At 36.4% G+C, this 8,903-nt stretch overlaps 1 protein-coding gene across 1 annotated transcript in view; it reads right to left on the bottom strand.

The window, feature by feature from the left end:
* Positions 1 to 8,681, bottom strand: part of lpar1 (lysophosphatidic acid receptor 1) — a 38,390-nt gene extending 29,709 nt beyond the window's left edge. The window contains exon 1 of the mRNA XM_057320897.1: positions 8,446 to 8,681. The gene's annotated coding sequence lies outside the window, so the exon portion shown is untranslated. The remainder of the gene's footprint in view (positions 1 to 8,445) is intronic.
* Positions 8,682 to 8,903: the final 222 nt, after the last annotated feature.

Genomic DNA, 8,903 nt, shown 5'->3' with positions numbered 1-8,903 from the left:
CTATGTATCACGTTTTTGGTCATGTTTTGTATAGTTTTTTTGTCACAGTCTGTCTAGTCTTGTTTGTTCCTTGAGGAGATAACAGGATGCTGCTCCTTAAGGAGGGGCTTCTGTCATGGTTCTGCCCCACCTTGTCTTGCTTCTCTTGACCTAGTGGCAGAACCATGATAGAACCTCTTGTTTTATGTGGAGAGTGACGTTTTGTCCCTGTTGGTCTTCCACTCTCCGGTGTGGCGTCTCTGTTCCCACCCTTTCGTCTCCTCGTTATTGTTTGTTAATTAGTTCATGCCCCGCACCTGCTTCCTCTTGATTTGTCCCCTTTATAATGCCCTTGTGTCTTCTGTCTCGTGCTGATCATTGTTCTGTTGCGTCGTGTTTGTCTTTGTGGTGAGTTCTCGTTGTGTAGTTAGTTTAGTTTACAGTGTTCATGTCAAATGTTATTATTTTCAGTCTAGTTAGTTCCTGTCCGTGTTGCTATGTTTTGTTATGTTCCCCCACGTGGGTCCTTGTTTTGTATTTTTAGTTATTATTAAAGTTTGTGTTAACCCCTTACCCGCTGTCTGCATTTGGGTCCTCTGTCCTTGTCTCTGTGTCTCACCCTGAGAACCGTGACATTATTGTAACACAACTAACATATTCTTCAATGTCCTAAATACTGCTAACATATCACACTGTAAACCCGAATGTTCAAAGTAATTAAATCGTTAAAGTAGTGTAAACTTAATTTCTATAAACATTGAGTTCCTGTAACTAATCCATACATTTGAGTTAGTTTAACTTAATTTAAACAAGTTAATTCAACACGATTTGTTGGGAATGATTTTCAGTTCCCAACATGCTTTGCGTGAGTGTGTGTTGCATCACTCTCAATGAAGGCAGTTTGTTAATTGTTGATATAGCTGAAATGTTTAAATTGTCTTAATAATTTAATTTGTTTAACTTTAAATAAAAAAGGAGTTACCTCACTAAATGTTCAAAATTAAAAGGAAATAACACGCATGAGTACAAACTCAAAACTTGATAGTTCTGCTTCCTTAAAATTGGGAACATCATAACTCAAAAGATTTGATGTAACTGATTACCTTTTTCCAACTTATTCGGGTTTACAGTGAACATGAAGAGGACCTTGTGAAACAATCATTAGATCAAATGACTTCTGAATGATGGTGGCTTATTATTATAAAACGCTCACAATGTTTAACAGGTGAGAACAAACATGGAGTCTTTCTCTAGTCATATTTACTTAGATACAGCTAGGGATGGGCGATATTATATCGTTTGCGATATACCGGTAGAAATTCTCCACACGATAGGAATTAGTCTTCCCGCGATATAAACGATAAATTCTAGTTGATGACGTATTTCTTTGTGAGACCCATTCACAGCTCATATGTGAAGAGAAAACGGGTATAGCGGAGGGCGGACGTGAAGCTGAGAAAGAGATTGCACTAAAAGACGAGCTCTAAATCTCGTTTAGGTTGGCACTGTAGATGCATCCGAGTTAATGTTTAGTTTCACTTTCGTTTTATTTAATTCGTTTAAGTATTCGTTGATAGTCATAATACGTTACACCACAACATTTAGTTTGGCTGAACGTATTTATTTAAACATTCGTTAGATGTTATGCGCGCGTGCGCAAATTGTTTAATACGATTTCTTGCCTGTTATATACAGGATGAACGGAGCGTCCCGTGCTTTCGACACAGCGCTCACAGCACTGCTGCCTGTTCACATACAGTACACATGCGAGTTTGTATTACGTTATTTTAAATACGTTTATGAGCGTATAAAAGCATGGATTATTTAATTAGATTTCTTTTATCCGCATTTTTCTGTTCTCTTTCTGTAGCGCGAGTCATAGACAGATTCAGTGTATGTTGCTGTGAGAAGAGAAGGTTCACACAGTTCAAGAGAGAGTGATTGACAGCGTGATGCGATCGATCGTTTCCACCCAACAATAGAATATATACAGTTTTAGGTATGACATGATGTGTTTATTGAGCTTTAGTTCATTTAACTTTTCTTTACTACAACCTTTTGAAGTCGAATCTCACTATTATATTTTATATTTACAAAAATACTATAGGTATATTTTAGGAGCTGTTTGATTTGGGGTAAGTTTTACTTTTTGATAATATTTGTTTTTCTGAGGGCTTAGACTACATGCAGCTACTATCACTTGACGCAAAATACAGCAGTGGATGGCGTTATGGATATATCGTCATTTTTATCGCTATCGCAAGAAATACCAGGAATTATCGTGATATAGTTTTAGGGCCATATCGCCCATCCCTAATACAGACTAGGTTTTTTACTAAACTCAGGTCCAGATATTGTGCTCCTTAGTTAAGAATATTCTTTATTTTACAAATCTTTAAATACAATTGGTACAAATGAGCTCTCCTGAAAATCCTGTTTAGAATGCTCATATTTTGTTGAGAGAGGGTCACACTTTTACCTTCTGGTAAAAGTTTGTACTCTGAACCAATGGTGTAATGTTTCTAGTGTTGTCACGGTACCAAAATTTCAGTAGTCGGTACCAATACCAGTACAATTCCACGGTTCTCGGTACCAATTTCGGTACCAAAGCAAAACACCAGTACATGCTAATTGAAACACAATTTTATTAATAAAGCTCATTATTAATATAAATGTATAGAAAGCAATGCCATTTTGTATACATGAAGTATACAAGTTAATTGTTCCCGAAACGGTTGTGTGCTCACTGGGGTCTTTCATGCTGATGAACATCCTTCTCAGTCTGCTGCTGTATAAGACAAATAGAATAAGCTTCAGTAAGTCAACTGACTGAACAAACATGCATATGCAATATTAAAACAAACCTCAGTTTTTATACTGCATTTACACAAGATTACTTACATTAAGGTAACTGTATATTAAAATAATAAATGCAACAGATATATTTTTCTTTAGTTTAAATGTGGCTTTTTAAACCTAATAGAGTTATCTATCCAAGACATACACATTGTTAGTCATACAGTTAGTATGCTAGTTTTCTAGCACATAGATTGCAGATAGGCCTATATAAAATAGGTACTGTAAACCCCATCCTGTCCTCCCATTTATTTTACCCCATTACAGTTATAAAAGCATTAAATGGTTAATAAGGACACTTGACTGGATTAGCATTGGCGCTAACAAATTAACACGAAAACAGGGACGTTTATTTTAACGTAACCTTTAATTTAACATATGATACAACATTCATAATGCAAACGCGAACAGAATTTGAAACTTACCGCTTGAACTTGTTAACTTAAATCCAGATGTTTCCTCCTTTCACAACAAAACTCTGTTCGTTTTCTTCGTGATATGACTTTAATCTTAAGTATTTCTGTGTGCATCTCTTGTGGATCGGAGCCGCGCTTATCCGCTCATCACGTCTTGTTGCGTCTATGAAAAGTTTCCGACTGACAACCTGTCAGACAGAGCACCAGTACCCGGTTGACCCGGTACATCGGTGGTACCGGGTCTTATGAAAATGAGGTACCGACAACTTTTTTATTTTTAGGTACCGACTTGGACCGGAAGTACCGGTACTTTTGACAACACTAAATGTTTCCATCCTTTTTAAGGGAAAGGTCACCCTTTTTTCAGTTTTATGTTAATATATTGAATGTGTGGCACCAGATGTATCAAACCCAATAAAATGAGTCTTTTTCTTTTGTTTTTATGATACATACTGCTAATTCACAAACCTACCTTGACCCACTTTAAGAATTTCATCAACTAAAATGTTGTTATTTTAGGTAAACATTATTACTACTGTCATATACTAGTTCAGTTTCTTTATTAACAATCATAGTTTAACATTTTATACTCAGTTAAGTTTCTTTCTTAAAACTAATATAACTATAACACGTTGTGCCCCCAAACACATCACAGCTAATTTCTCATGACTTCCGACACAACAGTGCAACAAGACAAACTTCCTGTTTCATTCGCTTTTCTAAAGAACACCAAACATGACGTGACCTTACCTGAGAGCAATGTTATTAGGCTGACATCATTGTTTAATTTGTGAACATACTTTAACTGAGCCTATCAGAACATGCAAACTGGCTTTAACAATTATATCAAACTGTTATATTCAAAACTTTACAACTTTTATTTCGGAAATAACTGGGTAACTACGCACCTCAAATCTACATTACTGACACAGAATGTGAACTATAAACTATGGTAGACCTGATGTGTTATTCGAAAGATACGACAAATACAAAACTTATGGAAAAGGCCAATGAGTTATTCAATGCAGTCTTCTTCAGCTCTATTCCAATCTAGTTTGTTCCAGTTTTCATGGGGCCTGTTTTGTTCACAGTTGTGTCATGATTATTTCAAATGGGAGAATCTTGAACACATACAGTATGGGCACACCCCAACATTTGAACATTACATCACTGCATGTGCTGTAGTGTTGTCACGATACTGGAATTTCTAACTTCGATTCAATACCTAAAAAAATATCGATATTCGATACCATTTTCGATACCACGGGGAATAAACTGCCATAGCAATAAGGCCCTAATAAGCAATAGCAATATAGGCCTTTTTAATTTTTATTTGAAGTTAAATTCTACAAGACTAGACAATGAGGTATATATTTTTACATTATTTATTAATTGTTAATCTAATGTTAATTTTACAAATACATTTACTATTTAAAGTCAAAGTTGTATTTGTCAGTATTAATAGACCAGACCCTGTTGAAAAAACCAGCCTATGCTGGTTTGGTATGTTTTGATGCTGGTTTGCTGGTTTGTGCTGGTTTAAACTGTTCATGTGCTGGTTTAAGATGGTCATAAGCTGATTTAAGATGGTTCTTAGCTGGTTTAAGATCAAACCAGCATCGATCAAAACATACCTTACCCAGCATATACTGGATTTTTCAACAGGGGAGCTTACATAAATAGTTGCATTTTTTAACTAACATTTAAAAGAGATTAATAAATACTTGAACAAATGTATTGCTCATTCATTGTTCGTTAATGTTAGTTAATAGCCTACATTTTTATTTGGCTAAATTGGCTTTTATTCACATAGGCCCATACTGTAATCATTGATCAGCGCACATATAGACAGAAACGCAAACTTAAACGCAAGAACTGTTGCAGAGACTCCGCTCTGGACATCTTTCTAACATTAACAACTTTTAACCGGAGCGAATGAGACGAGTGGATGAAAACATTGAACAGCGCACACACATAGAGCGCTATGGTAAACACGGAAGTGCAAACATGTATCACACGCGAGAACTGTTGCGGAGACTTTACTCGCACCAGCATTATTTCAAACATCAAATTAACCGGAGCGAACGAGACGAGTGGATGAAATCATTGATGAGCGCACATAAAGACAGAAACGCTGCATTAAACATGAGAACTGTTGCGGAGACTCTGTACTAACATAAACAACATATAACCAGGGCGAATGAAACGAGTGGATAAAATTATTGATCAGCGCACATACATGGATCGCTATGGTAAACACGGGAAGCGTAACGAGCGTGCACCAGCCAGATGTGTTACTGAGACTGGCCATCTTTTCTAACATTAACACTATTTAACTGCCGCAAACGAGTCAAGTCTGTGAGAGGAGGCGGGGCTCTGTTGTTATGCGTTCACGTGCAGTGTGTTAACTCACTGTCGGAAAAGAGAAAGAGAGCGGGAACGCGCAGCTGATATCGATACGTGGGACATGGGTATTGGAACCGTTTCAGATTCTTCAGTATCGATACTTATCGAAATATCGATATTTTTGACAACACTAATGGTGCTGCTATGTGGTAATCAAGCCAAAAAGATCTCTGCTGGCTAAGTATATGGCTTCTTTTTTCATCATTATATATTATAATTTAGGATAAATTTTTACTTAAATAATAATATAAAAAACTTTATTCATCTTTTTAGGAATTTCAAACATCTCTACCACTTAACAATAGGGTTGGGAATCGTTTCAATTTTATCGATTCCGATTCCAATTCTCGATTCTGCTTATCGATTTCGATTCTTATCGATTCCCAGTTTCGATTCCACAGTTGAAGTAAAACATTTAGATATCAACCTGTATGGTCATTTAGCCTGCTTATTAACTTGTTTGCAAAATATATATTATATTTATGAGCACCGTTTTGTGTATATTTACACATAGAAACACACCTTTTCTGATTTATTACAATTTGTATTATCATAGTTGAACTACATCATGGTTAAACTGCAGTTACTATAATGCAACTATGGTTAATTTGTGATTCCTGTGCTTTAATGCAAATTCTATAGCTAAACTATGCTTACTATAGTAAAAAATATCGATAATTTTCATAAGGGCTTTTATTGAGATATCAGCAGATCATGCAACGCATGTACTTTTCTGAAAATATGCACACAGGAATTGATAAGAGGAATTCAAATTTTAATCTCAAGTATCCGATTCCTAGCCTTTCGATTCCGATTCCAAATTGGAATTGATTTTCGATTCCCAACCCTACTTAACAATTACAAACACTTAACAATTTCAAACAATAAAACAAACCAACACCCAACTAATAATACAATTAATCACCCCAACAACTATTAAATATAATAATAAAGAACACACAGTACATATTTAAAAGGCACATATCCTAAACACAAATGAACTCAAATTGCACGCAATCCCTTAAAATCCATCAATACAAATAAAAGTAGATAACTCAATACAATAAATATCCAAACAGACCAGCGCATTGCCACTACATGTCCAGCATTTTGTAGAGCTGTAATGATAAGAACGGGGTGGAAAATAGCAAAAACTATTCAACAACCTAATAGCAATAAAGGGTCTTCTAAATGTGTTTTTTTTTCTACTACAATATAAACCAAGAAATCCCACCACAAAGTCTACCATATCTTTAAAGTCTTTGAAGTTAACCAGATTAGGTGCCATAAACCCCAGCAGGAAATCTATAGATAACTGTTTGACACCAATATGACAACAAACCGATGAGAGGATTGTTGAATTGTTACCAAACGTGAAGCTGAAGTAAAAGCATTATTCTACAAAATTGTAAACCGCAATCCAACATCTCATATCAAAATAATATGCACACCCTAGCTGGGTGGACATTAAAATAGCACACAATAGAACACAGTCATCTACTGCATCAAGCCGCCATGCCCACTAGTTTTTTTTAGAAAGCACCAATGTGTTGAATTGAAGGCCACTGACCACATTTTAGAGTGTGATATCTCCCTCGGCAGGTTTGACACATAGCAGGAAGGGCACTAACCAGCACTGGCTGCATAGCTCCACAGCTGCACCCAGTCCTGACCTGGGAGGTGATGGAGTACCATATGTGTTTTTTGAAAAGGGGGGAGTTTCCTGTCTGGTTTCTAGCTCAAAACAGACCAACCACTGGATTGATTGAAGCCTTGGCACTAAATATGTTGGGTCTACCCATATATTGTAAGTTTACTTGAAACTTTGAGTAATGTCCTTTAAAAATAGTGTGAGCAACTTTTTTAAATGCATTTAACAGACAGACTAATTCAAAGCAACATATGGTGCAATAAACCATTCATTTAATTAAAGATATGAATTTGCAAATTGGTCACTGTCCTGTAAGTAATGTGACCAATTAATTATTCAGGCCAATGAAATAAAAAAAGAATCCTTGAAATGACACAGCACACATTGCACTCAGACCAAACACACCTACCTCTTATGCCCTATTGCATACTGGATTTTAAGATTTTAAAACAGTGTCACTGAGGTGAGTCTTGACCTAAATCCTGACATTATTGGAATACGGCTTTTCAAGGCGTGTTTTTTGAGAGCTAGCCAGACAGGCCAGGAATGTTTGTCTGCTATCTGAATTTGTAACAGACCAGACTGGTTGTTACAACATAACATTCTGTACGAAAAACAGTATAAAAACTCTGTTGATAGGTACTTGTTATCATCTTTCTTTGAGTGTTTAGGCTAAACCATAAGAGTGGGGAGGTATCAGTGTAAATTGGGGCAAACTCAGAACACATTCTGGGATATGTGTGGCACTGATGCATACACCCAAAAATACATACTCAAAACAACCCTTGAAGCCCAATTTACTATTCAAATGATATAGCACAACTAGTATGAAATAGGAGAAGTCTGTGATATGTAATGAGATGCTGAAAGTAGTGACCCTTTTTAGTTCCTCAGCCTCATCTGTCGAACATTGCCACGCGTTACTGTCTTTGAGATAAGAACGTTGCATTCTCTTTAGACCGAAACTGAGAAGACTAACCTAAGTAATATCACTTAATGCATACCCTAAGGCTACAGTACTACATTTGTGAGCTAACAGACCGAAAATGTGACGCTTTAAAAAAAATGCATAAATAATCGGTAAAAAAAAGTAGTACATCTCATATTCATTTTTCAGATATAAAGCTTAATACTCACTCGCAGTAGTGACTGTAAAATCCAACAAAGTTATTCCTAAACTGAACCGTATATCCAAAAAGTCCAAAAAGCTCAAAAGAAACGCACACGTGTCTGTTTAACAAGGATGGCAAGATTGTTTTTTAGCGCTGTTTATGCCACGGCTGTGTTGCATATTCATTTTATTTCCTCCTGCTTCAGCGCATATACGACATGGAATAATTCACCTCTGTCCCGTTAATCAGAGAAAATCTCCACCAGAGAGGCACAGGAGCGAGAGAGAGAGAGAGAGAGAGAGAGAGAGAGAGAGAGAGAGAGAGAGAGAGAGAGACAGATGTGCGCGCGCACGTGACGTCACATTCGCACACGCTCTCTCTCTATGCGTCCGCGGTTGTGTGTGTGTAATTGAAAACACATCTCACTCAGCATCAAAGATGAATTATATAAACCGTGAAAAAACTACCTTTCTAAAAGTGCCT

The sequence above is a fragment of the Triplophysa rosa genome, linkage group LG22 (genome assembly GCF_024868665.1).
Source record: "Triplophysa rosa linkage group LG22, Trosa_1v2, whole genome shotgun sequence".
NCBI classification, from domain to species: domain Eukaryota; kingdom Metazoa; phylum Chordata; class Actinopteri; order Cypriniformes; family Nemacheilidae; genus Triplophysa; species Triplophysa rosa.
This window is presented reverse-complemented; position numbering and strand designations above follow the sequence as displayed.